The sequence below is a fragment of the Phyllobates terribilis genome, unplaced genomic scaffold, assembly GCF_046119375.1.
Source record: "Phyllobates terribilis strain yellow unplaced genomic scaffold, ASM4611937v1 Scaffold_5__5_contigs__length_657084704, whole genome shotgun sequence".
In the NCBI taxonomy this organism is placed as follows: Eukaryota; Metazoa; Chordata; class Amphibia; order Anura; family Dendrobatidae; genus Phyllobates; species Phyllobates terribilis.
Genome location: NW_027362765.1, coordinates 168,237,453 through 168,261,291, shown reverse-complemented (window position 1 = coordinate 168,261,291; position 23,839 = coordinate 168,237,453).

Genomic DNA, 23,839 nt, shown 5'->3' with positions numbered 1-23,839 from the left:
ATATGTTATGATGTGGAAGATGTATGTATGTGGATGTAAGCACAAGTGACATGTATGAACTCTATACATCTTGCACGTTTAATTTAGGTTCTGCTTGGGTCAGACTTTTACTTACAAATCATGAATTTTTATGCAAAACAGTATTCTTTGATGCAAAATTGAATGAAGCTGCTCATAAGTGTAGAATGCTGGGTGGCATTTTCACGTGTCAGGTGTATTCTTCAGCAAATAAAAGGTTATTAAGCTGTTATATGTTTTTTTTTATTTTATAATTTAGCCTTTAGGTGCTTTTCAAAAGTATACAATTTGTCCTGGCAGCAAAAAGGTAAAAGTGGTTGCTTATAAGTCATGTTCCTGCTTATACAGTAAAGTCAACCTGTATAAATATTATAATAAAAGGCGTCTACTATTCTTACTATTATATTTTTGATCCAGTCATAGACTTTTGGCCTCTTTTAGGCAGCATTTACACTAGGCCGGCGTGTCGGAATAACATAATGACTTGAGGGCCACTGTGGCCATTAAGATCTTGTGTATAATCACACTGTCAGGAATGGACAGGGTTGCAGCAGAATTCTACCAATAAGACATTTTCTTTTATATTTCATGCACTATTGGGACATATTCACATCAGGCAGTTTGATACATTCTTTACCTTATACTTTCCTTTCTTAAGGATCCACTCCTGACAGTGGCAAAAAAAACCCACCCCTAATGTCCCTGTGTGAATGTACCTAGTCCTTAGTGGCTATTATATGTTCATTGGATTGGCTGCATCCATGATTGGTCAGGTGCAAGGGCGGGCACAGACAGACAAGGGACCCTGTGCGAGAACAGTAATTTGACCCTTTGCAGTCCAATATCTCATCATAATGCTAAATCCCACCTGTTTTGGAAGTGGAAGGAGTCCTCCTCATCTCTTGGGTCCCTGTGTGGCTGCACTGATTGAACCAACGGTATGTCCGCCCCTGATCGGGTGGCACATTATAGTTGTCATGATCTTTACAGAGGGTTTCACAGGGAGATCTAACTTGCGTAACCTTTTTGCCCATAAATAGAACACCTAAATGTTTCTCATACAAGGTGTCCTAATACACAATTCCCTAGTGCCCCAATAAGTGTTATCCATAGAGTCCCCAACAGTGCCAATCAAAGAGCAGTCCCTTAAACAACAGTGCCAGCATGTTGATGCTTTCTTAAAACTAGACTAATGGTCGTTTTATTGTACTTGATTGCGCTTTACAGGAGAATGAACTCTCAATTGTCTTATAGAAAAAAGAGCCTCACCCCATTCTTGTGCTGGTTCTTACCTCTTTTATAATGCTCGAGGTGACGTAGTTCTCTGCGGGCTTACACAGTCCATATAGTCTCTGGAGTTAACCTTATATCCACTCCCCATAGAAGAACGCTGTCTATCTCCTTGAAATATCTTTGATCATTTGGTTCCTCTTACTCATTCAGATGTCCATGTTTGTATCTTTTTTCAATACGTGAAAAACAAAACAATTTCCATCAAAGCTTTGCATCAGATTTTGATCAATGTATTAGTTTTTGCCATCGATGTTTCACCATTTTTTCTCTTATGTAAAAAAAACAACTGAGAAAAGTTTCCTAGCTTCTCATCCCAGTCAGTGATAAATGGCCAGCACTAGGATGGCGTCTATGCATGGTCCAAGGTTTCCATGGACCCATAAATTTGAAGGGATGAGTTTGATCCGTGACAAGATGTCACGCACAGTGCAAGAAAGACTAAGTGCAACACGAAGGGATGAGGGGAAGGGAGCCCAGTCACTAGGTAAAGGGGGAGTGGAGACCCCTAGGCTGATCTAATATCACCCTGTCTCCCCTACCGTCCCTATATTGGTTCCTCACCAATTGCCAAACAGGGAACCTAAGCCCTGGAAATCCCTAGAGCTAGGCCCTGGATAGGGAAGAAGGGATGAGCACTGGTCAGTCCCCACTATAAACTAAAGACAACAAGGGAGACAAACACAGGGGGAAGAAACTTAGCTGGGACAGACTTAAGAGAGATTGCACCAAACGTCCTCCAAAACACCAGAGTGGAAGTAAGCCGACTGCAATTGCTCCAAGCCTTCACAAGGGAACATGTGAATATCACCGGCCCCTCCCTGCAGCAAACTGAAAGTATTTAAACACCCAGGCCAGGGTGTCAATCAGAGTAGGAGGAAGATAGCCGCTGGATGCTAAAGTAAGACAGATTTAAGGAGGCATCTGTAATGCCAAACAAAGTGATCTTCTGCAGCCAGCTGCAGAGCGACTGTCTGTCACATCTGACACACGTGACACAAGGTTAAAAAATGGGTATGCCAAAAACACTGATGTGAGCAACCCCATAGGCTATAGCGGTATATGTTCTACCTGTGAAAAACATGGCTGTCTGAATGAGGATTTAAACTGTTTGTATGTCTGTTTTTGACATCCACTCGTCATACATTTTTATACATCAGTAAAATTATGCATTGCTGAATACAGTTTCCTATGTTAAAGCAAACCAGTCATCGGGATTTTGCTACGTAAACTACAAGCAGTGTCAGGTTGGCTCCATTACACTGATTAAAATGATACCTGGTTTGATTAAATCTGTCTTGTGGTTGTTTAATTTTTGATTGCAGTTTGGAGATAATGATATGCTCGTGCTTCGGGGGGGCCTGAGGGCAGGTCTTTATTTGGTGCCCTGTTCTTATATTCATGCTTATGGGCTTAAATGACAGCTCACTGATCCATCAGTAACCTGCCCCAAAAATTTTTTAACTCCAGCAAAATGGTGCCGCCGCCCGCACATGCGCAGTAGCATCTATTGCTTGCCAGTAGATGCTACTGCGTCTGCACTGCGGCCATTTTGTTGGAGCAAAAAAAAAATTGGCTTCAGCAAAATGGCTGCTGCGCATGCGCAGTAGCATCTATTAACAAGTGATAGCTGCTACTGCGCAAGCCCCGCCCACTGGAGCAAAAAAAAATTGGCTCCAGCAAAATGGCTGCGGCATGTCGCAGTAGCATCTATCTATACTGCTCATGAGCGGGCGGCGGCGCCATTTGGTGGAGTTAAAAAAATTTTTTTTAAACGTCCACAGTATGAACTGCGCAAGCGCAGTACTTAATCTAGTGGGCAGGTCACTGAAGGTCATTTAAGCCCTTGAGCATGAATATAAGAACAGAGCACCAAATAAAGCCCCGCCACAGGCCGCCCCGGAGCACGAGAATATCATTATCTCCAAACTGCAATCAAAGATTAATCAACAACCACAAGATGGATTTCAGCAACCCAGGTATCATTTTAATCAGTGTAACAGCACCAACCTGCCTATAGTTTACTTAACTCAATCCTGATGACAGGTTCGCTTTAATGATTGCAATGGATTCATTAACAACAGATGCAATGAGGATAATTTTTTTTGTGTTTATTTTTTTCTCACCCATTAAAATCTATGGGTGAGTTTCATCCGGAAAAATGTTCATTGATTAACATTTGTCTTTGTGGGCTCCGTTTTCCACACACAGCACATGGACCGAAAATATGTTTATGTGATTGTACCCTTAATATGAAATTCTTCACTCATGTTAGGACACAGATGCTTCTGAATCAGGACCCTTCAAGCGGTTGTCTGGGCTTGGGACAAAAGTCTGCACTGCAGTCACTCTATGTGACTGAAGATTGCCAAATCATGATAACATGAGGTGGGCTGGGGCTTAGCTCAATTCATTGACACGTGACCACAAGTATGCAAATCACATACACGCAGTCATGAGACTTCCCCCTTGCACCAGGTATACCAGAGAATTGTGACAGTGTGCACACGTGACACTGTTTCATAGAGGCTTTTGCCCAAAGCTTGGATAACCCCTTTCAGTCTAGTGGGGACATTATATTTGGGTATGATTATCTATGGTCCTTCTATCTGATAATATACCAAGCATAGCATTACAACATTCTGACTTCCTCTTGTTCTCAATTTGATAAGATTTTCCTATGTCTTCTGTTGGGAGAGTACCACAGTGTAGGATAGCTGTATACGTTGCATAGCCATCATACTGAAGATCCTATTAGAAGGATGTCCTTGACATGGAAGAATAAAGAGCTGCGCGAGTTACGTAACAAGGTTCCTGTTATAGGATAGCCACCTACACTTTCTTTGGCTGCGGTGGATAGACCCTTTGACATTCACCTCATACACACTCATTACTTGCATTAGAAAGGCTAATCCTCTTGCTTTCTAATGATCTCTGAAGTGGTCCCTCTCCTTGCTCATGTCTCTGTCTGCCTGCTCCTATGGACTGGTCTAATGTGACTTGGTGATCCTATTAATGTGAAGGGCAAAGTTGGTAAGAGGATGGCCCTGACATAATAGGGTGATCCTATTAAGGTGTGTTGGGCGGTTGATGTCTATAGGAGAGTGATTCTTGACCTATAAGAACATGATCTCATTAAAGTATTTTGTTGTCTTCTGGCTCATGTGTGTAAGTAGGTGATCCTATTGATGTCTTTGGTGGCAGCTGCAGACATGGGTGACTCTGTAGACATCTAACTGCTGTACAAGAACAGACCTTACGTGTATAGTAAGACAAAGAAAACGCCAGTGAGTCGAGGACACCAGAATTTATTCTATAGTCTGTCGATTAAGAAACTAATTTCATCGTGAGATCGTTGAATTGAAGTCTATTAGGTTGTCAGAGTCCAGACTTTCTGTCTTGATCCAAAATAGTTCATATTGACTTGGCTATTTATAGTGATGCTGTACACGTTCATTCCTTTACTGTACAGCTCGACTCTCATTCCATAAATCCACCAGAGTTATTGGAAAACCTCTCCCGTAATTAGTGATGAAGGATTATTGTGTTGGGGAGAGATTTTGGGGGTATTAACTAATTCATAGACAAGTGATGGCTGAAATGTGATAGGTCTCAGCATGGGACCACTTTTAATTTGTACTAGTGTCTATATGAAGGACTATTAAAAAGTAGAATGATTTTTTTTATATAGGTTTTCTCTGAGCTGAATATTTTTTAGCCTGTGATTTCTTTCCACTCGTCCATTTTTATTATATCATTGGATGAGAAGAGGAGCACACACTGGTGGCATAGTGCTCCTAAACTCTGCTGGCTGCAGTAATCGAGTATACATGGAAGGAACATAATAACAATCTGCTATTTTAAAAGAACAACCCAGGTAATCCCCAATTTGTGCTGTATACTTGTTTGGGGCGCCTCAAACCAACAATGTTGCACAATCTTGTATAATGCACTTACTGTATGAGTATAAGCCAGTGGCTGCCTTCCTAATGCATTCATCTCTGCCTGAAGAAGGCCACTTAGCAAGTTCGAAACATTGCAATATTGACTGTTCTGATGACAATAGGCGTGGAAAATAAATACTTGTAAGTGCATACAAATAAATTGAGTGCAGTCTCTACTTATACAGGTGCTTCTCACAAAATTAGAATATCATCAAAAAGTTAATTTATTTCAGTTCTTCAATTCAAAAAGTGAATCTCATACAGTTGTGCTCAAAAGTTTACATACCCCGGCAGAATTTTTCCATTCTTGGCCTTGTTTTAGAGAATATGAATGATACCAAAAAAAACTTTTTCTCCTCTCATGGTTATTGGTTGGGTGAACCCATTTATTGTCAAACTACTGTGTTTTCTTTTTTTAAATCTTAATGACAACCAAAAACATCCAAATTACCCTGATCAAAAGTTCACATACCCTGGTGATTTTGGCCTGATAACATGCACAGAATTTGACACAAATGGGTTTGAATGGCTACTAAAGGTAACATCCTCACCTGTGACCGGTTTGCTTGTAATCAGTGTGTATACATAAAAGCTGAGTGAGTTTCTGGGATCCAGACAGACTCTTGCATGTTTCATCCAGCCACTGATGTTTCTGGATTGTGAGTCATGGGGAAAGCAAAAGAATTGTCAATGGAGCTATGTGAAAATGTAGTTGAACTGTATAACACAGGAAAGGGATACAAAAAAATATCCAAGGAATTGATAACGCCAGTCAGCAGCATTCAAATTGTGATTAACAAATTGAAAATCAGGGACTCTGACTCTGTAAAACCAAACCACAGTCAGGTAGACCCACAAAAATTTCGGCCACAACTGCTAGGAAAATTGTTTGGAATGAAAAGAAAAACTCATAAATAACATCAGCTGAAATTCAGGACTTCGGTGTGGCTGTTTCAAGATGCACAATAAGGAGGCACTTGAAGAAAAATGGGCTGCATGGTCGAATTACCAGAAGAAAGCCATTACTGCGCAAATGCTACAAAGTATCACACCTACAATACGCCAAACAGCAAAGAGACAAGCCTCAAAACTTTTGGAACAAGGTGATTTGGAGTGATGAGAGCAAAATTGAACTTTTTGACCTCAACCATAAACGTTACATTTGGAGAGAGGTCAACAAGGCCTATGATGAAAGGAACACCATTCCTACAGTAAAGCACGGAGGTGGATCGCTTTTGGCGATGTGTGAGCTACAAAGGCACAGGAAACTTGGTAAAATTTGAAGGAAAGATGAATTCAGCATGTTATCATCAAATACTTGAGGCAAATGTGCACTCATCAGCCCAGAAGCTGCGCATGGGACGTACTTAGACGTTCCAACATGACAACGATCCAAAACACAAGGCCAAGTCGACCTGTCATTGGCTACAGCAGAACAAAGTGAAGGTTCTGGAGTGGCCATCTCTGTCTACTGACCTCAATATCATTGAGCCACTCTGGGGAAATCTCAAGCGCGCAGTTTATGCTAGACAGCCCAGGAATTTACAGGAACTGGAGGCTTTTTACCAAGAAGAATGGGCAGCTTTACCATCTGAGAAAATAAAGAACCTCATCCACAACTACCACAAAAGACTTCAAGCTGTCATTGATATTAGAGGGGGCAATACACGGTATTAAGAACTGGGGTATGTGAACTTTTGATCAGTGTCATTTGGATGTTTTTGGTTGTCATTAAGATTTAAAAAGAGAAAACACAGTAGTTTGACAATAAATGGCTTCACCCAACCAATAACCATGAGTGAAGAAAAAGTTTTTTTGTTATCATCCATATTCTCTTAAACAAGGCCAAGAAAGAAAAAATTCTGCCGGAGTATATAAACTTTTGAGCACAACTGTATATTATATAGAGTCATTACAAACAGAGTGATCTATTTCCAGTGTTTATTTCTGTGAATGTTGATTATTATGGCTTAAAGCCAATGAAAACACAAAAGTCATTATCTCAGTAAACTAGAATAATTAACAAAAAACTCTTGCAAAGGCTTCCGATGCGTTAAAAAGGTCCTTTAGTCTGTTTCAGTAGGCTCCACAATCATGGGGAAGACTGCTGACTTGACATGTCCAGAAGGCAGTCATTGACAAAGTCCACAAGGAGGGTAAGCCACAAAAGGTCATTCCTAAATAAGCTGGCTGTTCACAGAGTGCTGTATCCAAGCATATTAATAGAAAGTGGAGTGGAAGGAAAAAGTGTGGTAGAAAAAGGTGCACAAGCAACCGGCATAACCGCTACCTTGAAACTTAAGGATTGTTAAGAAAAGGCCATTCAAAAATTTGGGGGAGATTCACAAGTAGTGGACTGCTGCTGGAGTCATTGCTTCAAGAGCCACCAAACACAGATGTATCCAGGACATGGGCTACAAGTGTCGCATTCCTTGTGTCAAGCCACTCATGACCAATAGACAACGCCAGATGCGTCTTACCTGGGCCAAGGAGAAAAAGACCTGGACTGTTGCTCAGTGGTGCAAGGTGTTATTTTCAGATGAAAGTAAATTTTGCATTTCATTTGGAAATCAAGGTCCCAGAGTCTGGAGGAAGAGTGGAGAGGCCACAATCCAAGCTGCTTGAGGTCTAGTGTGAAATTTCCACAATCATTGATGGTTTGGGGAGCCATGTCATCTGCTGGTGTAGGTCCACTGTGTTTTATCAAGACCAAAGTCAGCGCAGCCGTCTATCAGGAAATTTTAGAGCATTTTATGCTTCCCTCTACCGACAAGCTTTTTGGAGATGGAAATTTCATTCTCAAGCAGGACTTGGCACCTGTCCACACTGCCAAAAGTACCAATACCTGGTTTAAAAACAACAGTATCACTCTGCTTGATTGGCCAGCAAATTCGCCTGACCTTAACCCCATAAAGAATCTATGGGGTATTGTCAAGAGGAAGATGAGAGACACCAGACCCAATAACGCAGACGAGCTGAAAGCTGCTATCAAAACAACCTGGGCTTCCATAACACCTCAGCAGTGCTACAGGCTGATCGCCTCCATATCACGCCGCATTGATGCAGTAATTGATGCAAAAGGAGCCCCGACCAAGTATTGAGTGCACTTACTCAACATACATTTCAGTAGGCCAACATTTCGGATTTTAAAAACATTTTTCAAGCTGTTGTTATAAAGTATTCTAAGTTACTGAGATAATGATTTTTGTGTTTTCATTGGCTGTAAGCCATAATCATCAACATTAACAGAAATAAACACTTGAACTAGATCACTCTGTTTGTAATGACTCTATATAATATGAGTTTCACTTTTTGTATTGAAGAACTGAAATAAATTAACTTTTTGATATTCTAATTTTGTGAGAAGCACCTGTAGTACGTAAGTTACATTCAAGTCCTGGGCAGACAGACTTTTGGGACTTGCACCATATAAGAAAAGACGAGCTGTCATCTACTTTGGTGTATTTGTATTATACATAGTACAGGATGCAACTAAGCAGCCACTTACAATAGGCTGTGGGATAGACTGCAGAACTTGGCACAGGGATTCTCTTTTTGGTGTTCTTTTAAATCCTGTGACAAGCACTCTTTCACTTAGGTTCATACAAGCTAAGTTTTATGGCCATGTACAACTTTTTTTTTATAGAAAATCTATGAGGCCAATCTTTAAATCTTTATACCTCCTCATGCCATTATAATTAATTTTTGGCCTGCCATGACCTGCCATACATTGCATCTTTTCTCCTGGGGTGTTTAAAGGGAACCTGTCAACAGGCTTTCCCAATATAAAGTGCGGCCTCTTTTACAGCTTTCTAGTATGCTGTTTGTATGTCCACAATCCCCTCTGTATAGCACAAAAAAGACCTTTTTATACCCATAGATGGCGCTGTCTGGTCTGATGGGCGTCTCTGCTCTTGATCCAGTACCTCCTTTCTTCCATCGTCCTCCTTCCCTGCTTCATGTGGATGATGCATCCTATGTCATCCACACAGGGTCCCCCATCACGCTCATGTGCAAGTGCACTTCTACCTGCGCTGCCGAGGGTAGAGCAAAGCCCTGTAGTGAGTATACGCCAGGAAAGACCAAAGAGTGCCGATGACCCGGAAGTAAAAGTGGCGCATGTGCTGGTAAAAAAACAAAACAAAAGATTCTCCATGATTTTTGCACTGACTTGTGAATAGCTCCATAGACTATAATGGATACATGTTCTATCAGTGAAAGCCACAGAAAGAACACGTATAGCATTGTTTAAATAATAGCCGTGTGTTCACAAACATGAGTCAAGGACAAAATATTTATACTAGTTTTTATTTCCATGCATTGGGAACATTACACAGTGTTTTCTAATTCAAAACATGAAATGTATATAATTTTTAACTGCTTTACAGAAAATAACAAAAAATGAACATTGGGCTGCTCAAAACAATAGCAGTGTCTGCATTTGTCTTTACAAACTCATAATATGTACTTTATTTTTTAGGATTTAGCATTCCTGTGAATCACTAACCTAATATTTAGTTGTATAATCGTAGTATTTTAGAACTGCTTCACAGCTATGTTGCATAGAGTCAACCAACTTCTAGCACCTGTCAACTGTTATTCCAGCCCAGGATGCTTTAACTACATCCCACAATTTTTTGGTATTTGTTGGCTTTGCCTCAGAAACTGAATTTTTGATGTCACCCTACAAGTGTTCTATTGGATTAAGGTCCGGAGATTGGGCTAGCCACTCCATAGCCTCAATTTTGTTGGACTGGAACCAAGATTTTCCTCATTTACTGGTGTGTTCAGGGTCATTATCTTGTTGAAACTCCCATTTCAAGGGCATATCCTCTTCAGCATAAGGCAACATGACCTTTTCAAGTATTTTAATATATGCAAACTGGTCCATGATCTCTGGTATGCGGTAAATAGGTCCAGCGCCATTGTAAGAGAAACATGCCCATATCAGGATGCTTGCACCACCATGCTTCACTGTCTTCAGAGTTTACTGTGACTTGAATGCAGAATTTGTGTTACACGCACGCCGCTAGGTTCAGATAGGGGCGAGACAGGTTACATGAATTCTTTGGAATTCTGGGGGAACCGTTACTCAGGGTGACCATAGATCATGTGCTGCAGCTTCTCTTAGGCACACAGGGGTATTGACCCTCAGGCACAGACACGTAGGTTGTTTCACTTGCTGACCAGACACACTTGACAAGAGTCCTCATAACCGGTAGAACAGTAGCATATAATAAGAAGCAGCACAGCCAGTGCAAGTTAAGTCTTATGAGCGACAGGCTCCAGTGACAAACAGTACAGTTTCCTTAGCAGCACAGCAGTTCACAGTCTTTCCAGTAGTACAGGACAGCACAGTTCTAATGCAACGGCACATTAATGAACACAGCATTTTTACAGCACAGTGAGATGGAGGGGGGAGGGTTTGCTGAGGAAGATGATCCCTGTGACACCATTTTTTACAGTCCTTATCTTTCTGCTTGACAATACTCTGCACTGCTAGTTCAGGAACTCTACCTGACCTGTGCTTAGCTTCACTCCTGACTTGAATCCTTTTCAACTGCAGGGGCGCCTCTTTCAGATGCAAAACACACACACCACCTTTCTCTTCCGCTCCAGCCAGACAGTAAACAACTTCCCACAATTCCCCTGGGGTTCTGCTAAAACACTCCCCTTCTCCTGTGACTGTGTTAACCCCTCTAGTTTTTGGATGCTTCTGGAGCACAACACTTCCTGTCTCATGTGCTTGTGTTACTGCTAATAGTTGCTGAATGCTTTTAAAGCAACAGCACTACTTCTGCATGTCACACTCTGCAACAGCACTACTTCTGCATGTCACATTTGGGGGTCATCTGATGAACTGTCTGCGGCCCTTGGACTCAAAAAGAATAATTTTACTACATCTCACTGGTTTTGCTTTGAAGATCATTTTAGCTGAATAGCCTATTATTGTCTGCACTTCTTTATACGTTTTACCCTCTCTAATCAACTTTTTAATCAAAGTACGCTGTTCTTCTGAACAATGTCTCGAACGACCCATAATTCTCAGGCTTTCAAGGAGAAATGCATGTACAACATGTGCTGGCTTCACCCTTAAATAATGACCAGCTGATTCACACCTGTTTCTACACAGAATGATTGACCTCACTAATTGAACCCCACACTACTATTATTTTGATTTCAATTAATTGATTTCAATTAATTTGCTTTCAATTAATTATTCAAATACACAGACTCAAAAACATGCAGATTATGAATGCGGAGTCTGTTGGTTTTATTAGAATCTACTGCACCAACGGGTAAATAGTTTGACATGTGGTAATATAATTTATACCAAAAACAGTGATTAATCTGGTTAGTCATATTGGACTGCTATTATTTTGAACACTACTATACGTCTGATTGAGGCCTTATATTGTGAGCAAAACTAGAGCTCTATCCCCACGAATAATGAAAGACATGTATCTCTATTTTTACACAGAGAATACTTAATCAAAGATCTACTTTTTCTGTATATTTTTAATTTGACATTTCTGTATTACTATATTAGGGCTCCTGCACATGACCAATTATGTCAGGCAAGTGTTATCCATGGTTTTCATGGATAGCCCTCGTACCGTACCTATAATATTCTAGGGGGGTGTGCACGTCTGATTTTTTTCTCAGATCAAGTTGTCTGAGGGAAAAAATCAGAGACATGTTCAATTTTGATCCAAGTATCGGATCAAAATCAGCAATGTAAGTCTATCGGTCCATGAAAAACATCGAACCGCACTAGGATGATGTCCGAGTGCGATCTGATTTTTACGGACTGGCAGAATGGAGAGTGTGGACAAAAAAACATTTCCCACCACCTCTGAGAAATCCTGATCAGAGTCTGATTAGACTAATTGGACCATTTTACTTGGATAGAGAGAAAATGGTTGTGTGCACCCAGGGGTGGATTAAGAGTAGCTAGGGCCCCGGGCAGTTTAGAAGGCGCGGGCCCACCCCCCCACACACACACACCTGATGTATCATGTGACATGTCACATGAGCCCCTGTGATAGATCATGTGATAGTTCACGTGAAATTAATTTGGCACAATATTAATTATAATAATTTTTTTTAGGCTGTGTGCCCACTATGCGTTTTTTAAGCGCTTCCGCAGCGGCAATTCCGCTGCAGAAATGCTTAAAAAACGCTTGGTAGAAGGTCTGCCATGTTCCCCAATGATAATCCGCATGTGCTGTGCACATGCTGCGGAAATTTCCGCTGCGGATTATCATTACGGAAAAATCCGCAGCACTACCAATTATTTTGTGGAAGCGCTTGCCTTGGAACACATGGAATCCGCATCTGTACATGCAGAATCCATGCGTTTCAATGTGCGGATGGTACCCGGGTTTGGAGAAGAGGAGACGCTCCTCCAGACCCGGGTACTATAGAACCTGTAAAAAAAGAATAAAATAAAAAATAAATATTATACTTACCTTCTGATGGCCCCCGGTGTCTTTATCCGATGCGTCCTGGTTTGTCGGCAGCTCGCGATGGTCTGAAAAGGACCTGCCGTGACGTCATTTAGTCATGTGACGGGTCACGCGACCGCTGACGTCGGCAGGCCATCAGAAGGTAATTATATATTTATTTTTTACCATTCTTTTACGGTCACACTCGTAAATCCATGCTGGTTGCATGGATTTATATAGTGTGACCAAGTTGTCAAGCACTTTCCAAGTGATGCTAAAATCGCTTGGAAAGCGCTTGTCAACCCGCATGTGGAAATGCATGTGAAGAACGCTTCACATCCGCAAGTCCCTGGAAGGAAAAACGCATGTACAATCCGCATGTACAATCCGCATGCGTTTTTTTCTGCCAGGGAGATGCAGAAACGCTCAAAAAAAATCCATAGCATTTCTGCATCGTGGGCACATAGCCTTACATTAATTGTATGACTCAATATTGAGCACACGTAGCCATCTATACACAGCAGGAGGCCGCACGTAGCCATCTATACACAGCGGGAGGCCGCACGTAGCCATCTATACACAGCGGGAGGCCGCACAGCGCCATCTATACGCAGCGGGAGGCCGCACGGCGCCATCTATACACAGCGGGAGGCCGCACGTAGCCATCTATGCATAGCGGGAGGCCGCACGGCGCCATCTATACACAGCGGGAGGCCGCACGGCGCCATCTGTACACAGCGGGATGCCACACGGCGCCATCTATACACAGCAGGGGGCCGCACGGTGCCATCTATACACAGCAGGGGGTTGCACGATGCCATCTATACACAGCAGGGGGTTGCACGGCGCCATCTATACACCCTAGGGGCTGCACGGCACAATCTATACACAGCAGGAGGCCGCACAGTGCCCCCTCCCAGAGATAGCAGGAGGCCGCACGGCGCCATCTATACACAGTGGGAGGCGCACGGCGCCCCCCCCAGAGACAGCAGGAGGCCGCACGGCGTCTTCTAAACTCAGTAGGAGGCCGCACACAGTCACGCACGCAGTCATGCACACACACAGACATATACAGACATATACATACACGCATAAACACATTTGAAACACAAAAATACATATAAACACATCACACAATGATATCTGCCTGCACACACACACACACATACATATACACACACACTCACACTCACATACACACACAGACACACACAGACACACACACACTCACCATCCCCCAGCTCGGCTCCAGTCCTCCTGCTCTTTTCCGGTGCAGCACTGCAGGCCGGGTGCGCACTGCGTGACATCACAGCTAGGAGACACGGCCGCGCACAGGGCCGTGTCTCCTAACAGTGACGCGGCCGGGCCAGCACAGGGAAGTTAACTGCTGCAGTGCTGGCCCGGCCGAAGAAGAAGCAGCGGCCGTGCGCCGCTGCTGGGGGAGCGGTCTGGGGGCCCCCCCGCCACTGTCTGCCGGTATGTGCCGCGGCGCCGCACATATAATGAGGGCAAACTGGCCATAGACACCCCGGAGCCCCGGGCCCCCTGGAGGTTTGGGGCCCCGGGCGGTAGCCCAGATTGCCCTCATTATTATCCGCCTATGTGTGCACCTACCCTTAGACAGGTAATGTCATTGTACTTTAGGCAATGAGTATGATACTCTAGTGCAGGGGTGGGAAATTACGTCCCATAGCCTCCCCATGTCCAGCATGAGAGCCCCATAGCCTCCCCATGTCCAGCATGAGATCCCATAGCCTCCCCATGTCCAGCATGAGATCTCCATAGCCTCCCCATGTCCATCATGAGAACCCCACAGCCTTCCCATGTCCAGCATGAGACCCCCATAGCCTCCCCATATCCAGCACGAGAGCCCCATAGCCTCTCCATGTCCAGCATGAGTGCCCCAGAGCCTCCCCATGTCCACACGAGATCCCCACAGCCTCCCCATGTCCAGCATGAGAGCTTCACAGCCTCCCCATGTCCAGCATGAGACCTCCATAGCCTCCCCATGTCCAGCATGAGACCCCACACAGCCTCCCCATGTCCAGCACGAGACCCCACATAGCCTCCCCATGTTCAGCATGAGAGCCTCATAGCCTCCCCATGTCCAGCATGAGACCCCATAGCCTCCCCATGTCCAGCATGATACACTATAGCCTCCCCATGTCCAGCATGAGACCCCATAGCCAGCCTCTCCATGTACATCCAATACACATAAAAAAACCACCACACTTACTGACCTCGCTTCTGTTCCCGTTCCCCCGGGGCTCAGCTCCTGTCTCCGATGTACTGATTCTCCGCGTCTCATCGCGTCAGCTGTTTCTCACACTGATTGGTGGAAGAAGCGGCCGGCAGCCCCTCTTCCAACAATGCATTCACCATGGATGGAGACGACGGAGACTGCGGTCGGGCGGGGGAGGACACGATGCGACCTGTGGGCCACTGTTACCAGTCGCTTGGCTGTCTTGGTCCGCGGGCCAGGCTGGAACAGCCAGAGGGCCGGACGTGGCCCGCTTGCCGCATTATGCCCCGGTCTGCTCTAGTGTCCTTCTTTAGTCCATTAAAACTCAATAAAAACACAACTGATAAAAAAAACCCATTTGTTTGATAGATATGCAATAATGGCTAAGGAGCCACTTCCAGTGAAGACCAAGGTAGCCGCTTAGTCACACCGCTTCAGGGTAAGTCTGTCTCGTGGCACAATGGGTCCATGAACAACGTGAGCCACCTCAGAGCGTGACAGTACCATTTCTTGCCTCTGCTGTTAGTGGGAAGGAGACGGGGTCCTAGACTCGGCCTTGTAGTGGGTTTCCTATAATGGATGTAGATACTTTCTTAGGCCTCAGTCGTCCAATTAGTTCTACTTATGGGCAATATGACATTAGTGGACCTAGGAATTATTGGTAGTGGTGTCTGAATCTTGATTTACTGAATAGACCTGTGTGTAGTATTGTAGAGAGGATTGTGGTGTATATATTCATGTGTCATGATGAGGTTTGAGTTACTAATGCACTTGCAACGATTGGCATTAAAAGTTTCTCATCAGTCGGATTGGCTTATGGGATTTCTATAGCTCTGACTTGCTGTGATATTATACAGTTATTTGAAGTTATTCTGGTTTCTTATGTGCACTAAATACCCACTGCTGCAGGAAGTGGAAAGGAAGCGCCCGTCATTACCGACAGGAAATTGAATAAGTTTAACTTTTTCTTCCATCTTTTAAAGTCATCAAAGACAACTACAGAAAAACACACCGCCCTGCATCAGAAATTGATGTAGTGTAAGTGGATGTCCAGTATAGACATTTATGGCAAACCTATTGAATATGCTATAAATGCCTGATTGCTGCCAGCTAGACCACTGTAATACCACTGATTTTAAAAATAGGGATGCATATCCCTATTTACTGGGACATGTACAGTATAGTCAGTCTCTATTGGAGATATGGAATCTGACACGTGGTTTTGGAGCAATACAGAATTTGCATATGAGTTATTTGATTTGTCTACAGAAACAAGTGCATTCAGTAGGTCCAACCCCAGGGCCACCTGAGATAAGAACGCTAAACTTCAGAAAGGCCAGTTTCACATGTCTGCAAATTTCCGGTACTGGGAAAACCTGTACCGGAGATATCCGTGTCCCGTGTGTCTGTGTGTGTCACACGTATGGCAACCGTGTGCCTTATCAGGATCACTCGTACCGGCGCTTGGGAATCAGTGTACAGTTAGCGCTGTTCCCAAGCGCCAGGTGCTGAACTCTGCCCTCATTATAGTCCCCTGCCGGCGCTGTGATCAGCACCAGCAGGGACAATGATGAGGGTAGTAGTGTCTGCTCACACAGTGTCCACCTGTAAAAATAATAGTAAAATAAAAAGTCCTTATACTGACCTGTCCTAAGTGTCTCCCACTGAAATTCATGCAACCGATCAGCACAGGAGCCAGGGAGAATGACGCACTGCAGCGAGCGGCCCCGGACCTCCGCTGAGCTCACCCAGCGGTGTCCTGTCACTCACTGAGCGCAGCTCTGAGGCCCACTAGTTGCAGCGGCTCATTCTCCCAGGCTCCTCTGCAGATCAGTCGCATGGATTACAGCGGGGGACACTTAGGTGAGTATATGGATTTTTTATTTTATTCTTATTTTTTACAGGTTGACACTGCGGGAGCAGAATACTACTACCCTCATTAGAAGGGAACCATGATGAGGGCAGCGTTCAGCACCCGGCGCTTGGGAACAGCGCTAACTGTACACTAATTGCCAAGCGCCAGTACGTGTCACACGGATGGCATCCGTGTGCGGCACCTGTTTACACAAACCCATTGGCTTGAATGGGTCCATGTGATCTGTGCTGCCGGCCAAAAACGGACATGTCAGCATATGGAACAGACAGACACTCGGTCCGTGGAAACACACTGACATGTGCGGAGACCCATAGATTTGAATGGGTCTGCGTGTGTTAGTGTCTCCCATACGTGTGGAAACTGCCACCACACGTACTGGTCACACTGACGTGTGAAAGAGCCCTAACAGTTATTGCTCACTAGAGTGCTGAGGCCTGTTTGTTGTTCTGATCCATGAGGGTCTCTAGATTTGGAAAACTCTTACAGTACTTCTATAAAGGGATACATTGGGGTGATAAAAATGTATATTAATGCGCATGCCTTCATAAACTATAAAGCTAACATCTATAGTGTTGTTTGTAATCCTGACAGTACAGTGATGAGTAAAAGGGTAACAATGTTTTGAACTTTTGACTTTTAGGCTCCATATCTCACCATCCACTGCTGCTTTGAACGTGAGACTACCATCATTTTATAGGCAATCATCTTGGCTATCTCATTCATAAAATTTGACTTGCAACTATTTAGCATATGATTAGTTATTCAGATTCTTGTCATATCACTGCATTGCTACTGTTTTGCTCCTAAAAATTTAAATTAAAATTTTATTAGTATTTTGTAAATCAACACTGCCTGAATCCTTCTAGGCATGCTCTCAATCAGATTCAAACATGTCTTGACCGAAATCTGATCCAAGGTCTCTTTTACGCGTTCCCAAAGTTGGTGCATACTGGTCAATTCACTTGGGTACGTATAGTTTTTTCTTCAACTTTACCCACAAGTGTTTGATTGGGTTGAGGTCTGGGGACTGTGGGGGTCAATCCAGCACCTCTACTTAATTGTCATTGAACCATTTCTTGAGTGTATGAAATTACACGTCTTGTAGGATACTCACATATAGCTCAGCATTGAGGCCACAATCGATCCTGGTCAAGAATCCAATGCCTTTGAAACAACCCTATATTATCAGACTTCCTCCACCAAACCTGACAGTTCCTTCAATTTCTAGATCCATTAGCCCCTTTTTCTCTTGTTTCTTCCAGACCCATTTGCACCCATCAGAGCCTAGTCTATTGACTTTTGTGTCCTCTCTCCAAATCACCTGTTTCCACTGTCCATTTTTGTACTTTTTTGCAAACTCGATCCGACGCTTCTTATGACGATATTGAAGTCGAGGCTTCTTCACCTTTTTTTCGGGCCACCTTTACAGACTGGTGTAACATGCATCACACAATGCTTGTGACTCACACCCTGGGCCTAGTGTGGACTTGTGTGGGATACCCGGAGCCGGGTCTCTGGGGGTCGTAGAATCCGTGGCGGTGACCCGGTCCCGTGGCTCAGGGTGGTCAGGCCGATGGCGGTATTTTGTGGGGGTTTTAGGTTAATTGTCCGACTACGCCACCCGTGGATTGCGGTCAGCGCGGACCGCCGCTGCAAGGCAGACCGCTGGGGCTGATGGTGTGTGCAGCTGAGGTAGTGTGACTCCCCACGGGAAGAGTGGAGCCCCAGGGCAGTGTAGTTGATGGTGAGGGTGATAGTGCACAGGAGTCCCAGCACTAGTAGTGCTGGTGCGGCAATGAAGCAGGAACGACTCAGAGTCTTTGCAGTGCAGTTCAGGGTCTTTACTGGTGATATTAAGGCAGACCCTCCCGGGAGTACTGGCTAACATAAGGGGCCTGGTCAGTCTGCGAGCAAACAGGAGTTCCCCTGGCCAGGTGGAGTTATAGGCCTCCCCGTCTATCTGCACTCTTTCTGGCTACCTTGCTGTAAGCGGGTAGAAGTAGACCACGTCCCTGAGTATACTGTGTGGTGCTCACCCGTATGGCTGGTGACTTGGGGCCTTCTGTTAGCCTCCGCTCCTGGACGGCGGTGCTGGTCCCTTCCTTGTGACTGAGCCTCCGGGCTTCTATGGCCAGAGGACCTGGAATCCCCTGCCGGCTGGTTTCTGCTGCTGGGTGGATATCAGTCCCCACAGCCTCGGACTCCTGTGTCCGGTTCCTAGATTCTTCTGCCAGGGCGAGCTATATCTCTGCTTAGCTTCCAGCCCCTGGTCTTCAGCTACTGCTCCTACAGAGCTCCTGCTGTAACTCTCCCTGTGTCTGGAACTGTCTCCAGGCTCTGACTGAACTCTAATCCTGCCCCAGACCCAGTTTATAAGGGCAGATTCCTCCCCTCCCAGGTCTGGGCAGGAAGTGTTGCATGCTTAAGGGCTCCTGACCAGAGAAACCTCCCACTTGCTCTCAGACGTAATATTTCTATTACTGTGGCAACCAGACCCCTGGGGTGCCACATTCCCCCCTAGTGAATTTTAGTACTCCGGGACTAAACACATTTTTAAGAAAACACAAATACAGGGTATAAACAATAATACAGCAACATATATACAAGAAGCTTTAGTCTTTAGAGGTCACGGCGTGTCCGTAACCGGGTGTCCATATCACCCAACAAGGTGAAGTCTTGGAACAGAGTAGGGGACCTGTCCAAAGCAAACCCCAAGCGTTGGCCCTGGGCGTGGCTGCAAGGCTGAGGCTAGCTATTTTGGGCCACAAGGAGGCCACGCCAGACAGGTTTTTCTCTTCAGCGGCCATCTTCGCAAGAGGCACCAAGGTGCAACTATCTACATGCAGTTCCGGTTATTCAGCGTCCATAACCTGTCAGTCTAAATAAACCTGAAGGGTAACTAGAGAAACATAATTAATGAACAGGCAACAAAAACATAAACCATTTTCAACATTTGCAGTTTACAGGTATCACAGTTTAGATTCTCCAGCGAGCGGGCATCTGTCCTTTAGTGCACCTGGTGGACCTACGTAACCCACTATCTGGTTCTGCACTACAGGGTGTAGGAGGTGTTGCGGGTAGGTCTGGCAGCTTTCTGCGTACTCTTTGGCTTACTAGGGGCACGGCAGGCTCACTACTAGCAGAGGGTTGATTCTCCTGGGCTGCTGGTATGGATTCTTCTGCCTCCTGGGCCGGCTGCTCTTCTGACACTACCTGTTCTTCTGTAGGCCCTTGAGGGGCTGGCTGGAGAAAGGTGAGGACGGGTACCACGACTGCGTTGTTGATTTGAGTCCAGGACCGGGGAAAGTCTCCGAGTACGGTACTGATCATTTCTTCCCTTTCCTCTGCGGGTTGAGGGTTCTCTTGATCTTCGTCAGGACTTTGCAGCTGCTCGGGACACTTTTTCAGGTGGTCTCTGGAAACAATGGCTGTGGTTTCTCCTCCATCCTTACTGATTATACATACTTTTGGGTTCTCATGACTTGAGGGCAGTACGGTGTACGGGTCCTTCTCCCACTGGTCATCCAACTTGTGGAGCCGTCTCTTTCTCTTCAAGACCTGCTCTCCAGGTACCAGGGGAACAGCGGGAGCATACTGGTTATAAGCCTTCTCTTGCCTTTCTCTTGCTTGAGACAGACTTCGCTCGATTCTTTCTTGTACTTTCCGATACTGCTGCTGCCGTTCTGTATCCCAGTCTGCCTCTGGCGAGGTGTCCTCAGGTGTCAGGACTCCCATATCCAGGTCAATAGGCAGCTTACCAGGTCTTGCTCTCATTAGGTAAGCCGGGGTACAGTTGGTGGAGCCTACGGGGATGTGATTGTACAAGTCCACCAAATCAGGCAGTTTTTCAGGCCACAGACTGCGTTCTTCCAGGGGCAACGTTTTTAGCAAGCCTATCACCACCTGGTTCATTTTCTCACATAGTCCGTTGGTCTGAGGGTGCTAGGGCGTTGTTCTTATCTTCCTGCAGCCATACAGATTGCAGAACTCCTGGAAGACCTCCGCTTCGAAGGCTGGTCCTTGGTCCGTCAGCACTTGCTCCGGGTACCCGTGTGGACGGCAGAAGTGCAGCTGGATGGCCCTGGCTGCTGTTTGGGCCGTTAAGTCCTTGACAGGGACCACCACTAGAAACCGGGAGTAGTGATCTACGATGGTGAGGGCGTAGACGTACCCAGATTTGCTTGGAGCCAGTTTCACATGGTCCAGGGCTACCAGTTCCAGTGGCTGCCTGGTGATGATGGGGTGCAGGGGACTCTTCTGGCTGGCACGGTCCTTTCTTCTTAGGTTGCACGGGCCACAGTCTCTGCACCACCTCTCGATGGCTCCTCTCATGCCTACCCAATAGAACCGTTCACGCAACAAGAACTCCAGCTTTTTCCATCCGAAGTGTCCTGCTCTGTCGTGGTACGCCTCCAGAACCATAGCCGCGTCTCGTCTTGGGACCACTACCTACCAGGTCAGCTCATGTGTTCTAGAGTTGACAATTCTCCGGCACAGCTTCTCCTTGTAAAGAAACAGCCTGCTTTTCTCCTTCCACAGTTGCTTGGTCTCCTCCGGAGCGTCTGGATCAAGGCGGGCATCAGCCTGTGTCAGCATTTCCTTCACCAGACGGACTGCGGGATCACTGTCTTGTGTCTCTGCCCAGCTGTAGTGGGGTAAAGGGTTGAACGTAGCAGAGCGCCTGTCCCTCACACGGTGGGAATACAGGGTAATCCCATGGCGGTGGAACGCAGGGAGTTCGATTTCTTCCAGTTCTTCTGGATCTTCCCCTACGTCCGGTAAGTTTGGCATTCTGGACAGGGCATCCGCATTTGAGCGTCCCGCCCGGTATTTGATGGTGAATTCATAGTTGGACAGGCGGGCCATCCATAATAATAATAATAATAATAGTTTTTATTTTTATAGCGCCAACATATTCCGCAGCACTTTACAAATTTTAGGGGGGACATATACAGACAATACAGAATAAGCATATCTCATATCGAAAGGAGTGAGGGCCCTGCTCGCGAGCTTACAGTCTATGAGGAAGTGGGGGAGACACATAAGGTAAAAAGTACATATATTGTATAATGCAGCCTTGATATACTGAATAGGATAAATAATAATACATGGACTGGTCGCCAGCCAGTATGTGTGCAGTCCTGACAGAGGTTATTATGTGCATGGTTGGTATGAACCCGAAGTTGAAGAAGATTTTAATATGGGGGAAAACTGGGACGGACAGAGTGTGTTTAGGCGATACGCCAGTCTAAAGAAATGTGTTTTTAGGGTTCGCTTGAAACTGTGGGTATTGGGAATTAATCGAACTGTCCTGGGTAGTGCATTCCAAAGAATTGGCGCAGCACGCGAGAAATCTTGGAGAAGGGAGTGGGACATTTAAGTCATTTGCAGAACGGAGGGCACGTGTAGGGTGGTAGACTGAGACAAGGGAGGAGATGTAGGGGGGTACTGAAGCATGGAGCGCTTTGTGGGTAAGCGTGATAAGTTTAAATTAAACTCTATATTGGATGGGCAACCAATGCAATGACTGGCACAGGGAAGAGGCATCGGAGTAGCGGTTGGCAAGGAATATGATCCTGGCTGCTGCATTCAGGACGGATTGGAGAGGGGAGAGTTTAGTAAGAGGGAGACCGATTAGTAGAGCGTTGCAATAGTCAAGACGAGAATGAATAAGAGCTACAGTAAGAGTTTTTGCTGAGTCAAAGGTGAGAAAAGTCCTGATTCTTGAGATGTTTTTGAGGTGTAAATGACATGAACGAGCGAGTGATTTGATGTGAGGAGTGAAAGAAAGGTCTGAATCAAAAATGACCCCAAGACAGCGGGCTTGTTGCTGGGGAGTAATGGTTGAGCCACAAACGGAAATGGCAATATCGGGCACAGGTAGGTTAGTGGAGGGAGGAAAGACGAGTAGTTCAGTTTTTGACAGATTCAGTTTTAGGCAGAGGGAGGACATGATGTTAGACACAGCAGAAAGACAATCACTGGTCTTTTTTAGTAATGCAGGGGTGATGTCTGGAGCAGAGGTGTATAATTGGGTGTCATCAGCATAGAGATGGTACTGAAAACCGAATCTACTGATTGTTTGTCCAATAGGAGCAGTGTATAAGGAGAAAAGAAGGGGGCCTAGGACTGATCCTTGAGGAACCCCAACAGTAAGAGGAAGTAGGGAGGAGGAGGAGCCGGCAAAAGACACAGAGAAGGAGCGGTCAGAGAGATAGGAGGAGAACCAGGAGAGAACAGTGTCCTTGAGGCCAATAGTGCGGAGCATAGTGAGGAGGAGCTGGTGATCCACAGTATCGAATGCTGCAGAGAGATCCAGGAGAATCAGCAGGGAGTAGTGACCATTAGATTTAGCAGTTAGTAAATCATTAGAGACTTTAGTGAGGGCAGTTTCAGTAGAATGTAAAGAGCGGAAACCAGATTGTAAAGGGTCAAGAAGAGAGTTGTCTGAGAGATAGCGGATTAGACGGGAATGGACCAGGCGTTCCAGGAGTTTAAAGATAAAGGGAAGATTGGAAACAGGTCTGTAGTTGGCCGTGCAGTTCTGGTTGAGGGATGGTTTTTTAAGTAATGGTTGTATGCTGGCGTGTTTAAAAGAAGAGGGAAAGATACCAGATGAGAGGGAAAGGTTGAAAATTTTAGTTAGGTGAGTGGTGACAGCTGTAGCAAGGGACTGAAGGAGATGTGAGGGAATAGGGTCACTGGTGCAGGTGGTAGGGCGAGAAGATGCAAGGAGCCTGATCACTTCATCTTCCGTGACTGGTTCAAAGTCAGAAAATGAGCAAGATACAATGTGGCGGGGTAGAGCATGCATAACATTTGGGGATTGGGAGAAAATTTCCTGTCGGATATGGTCAATTTTTTCTTTGAAATAATTGGCCAGATCGTCAGCGCTGAGGTCGGTGGTCGGGGCCTGTGTTGTTTGATTGAGGAGAGAATGAAACGTGTCAAAGAGTCGTTTAGGATTATTGGAAAGTGAGATTATGAGGTTGTTAAAGTAGGTTTGTTTGGAGAGGTGAAG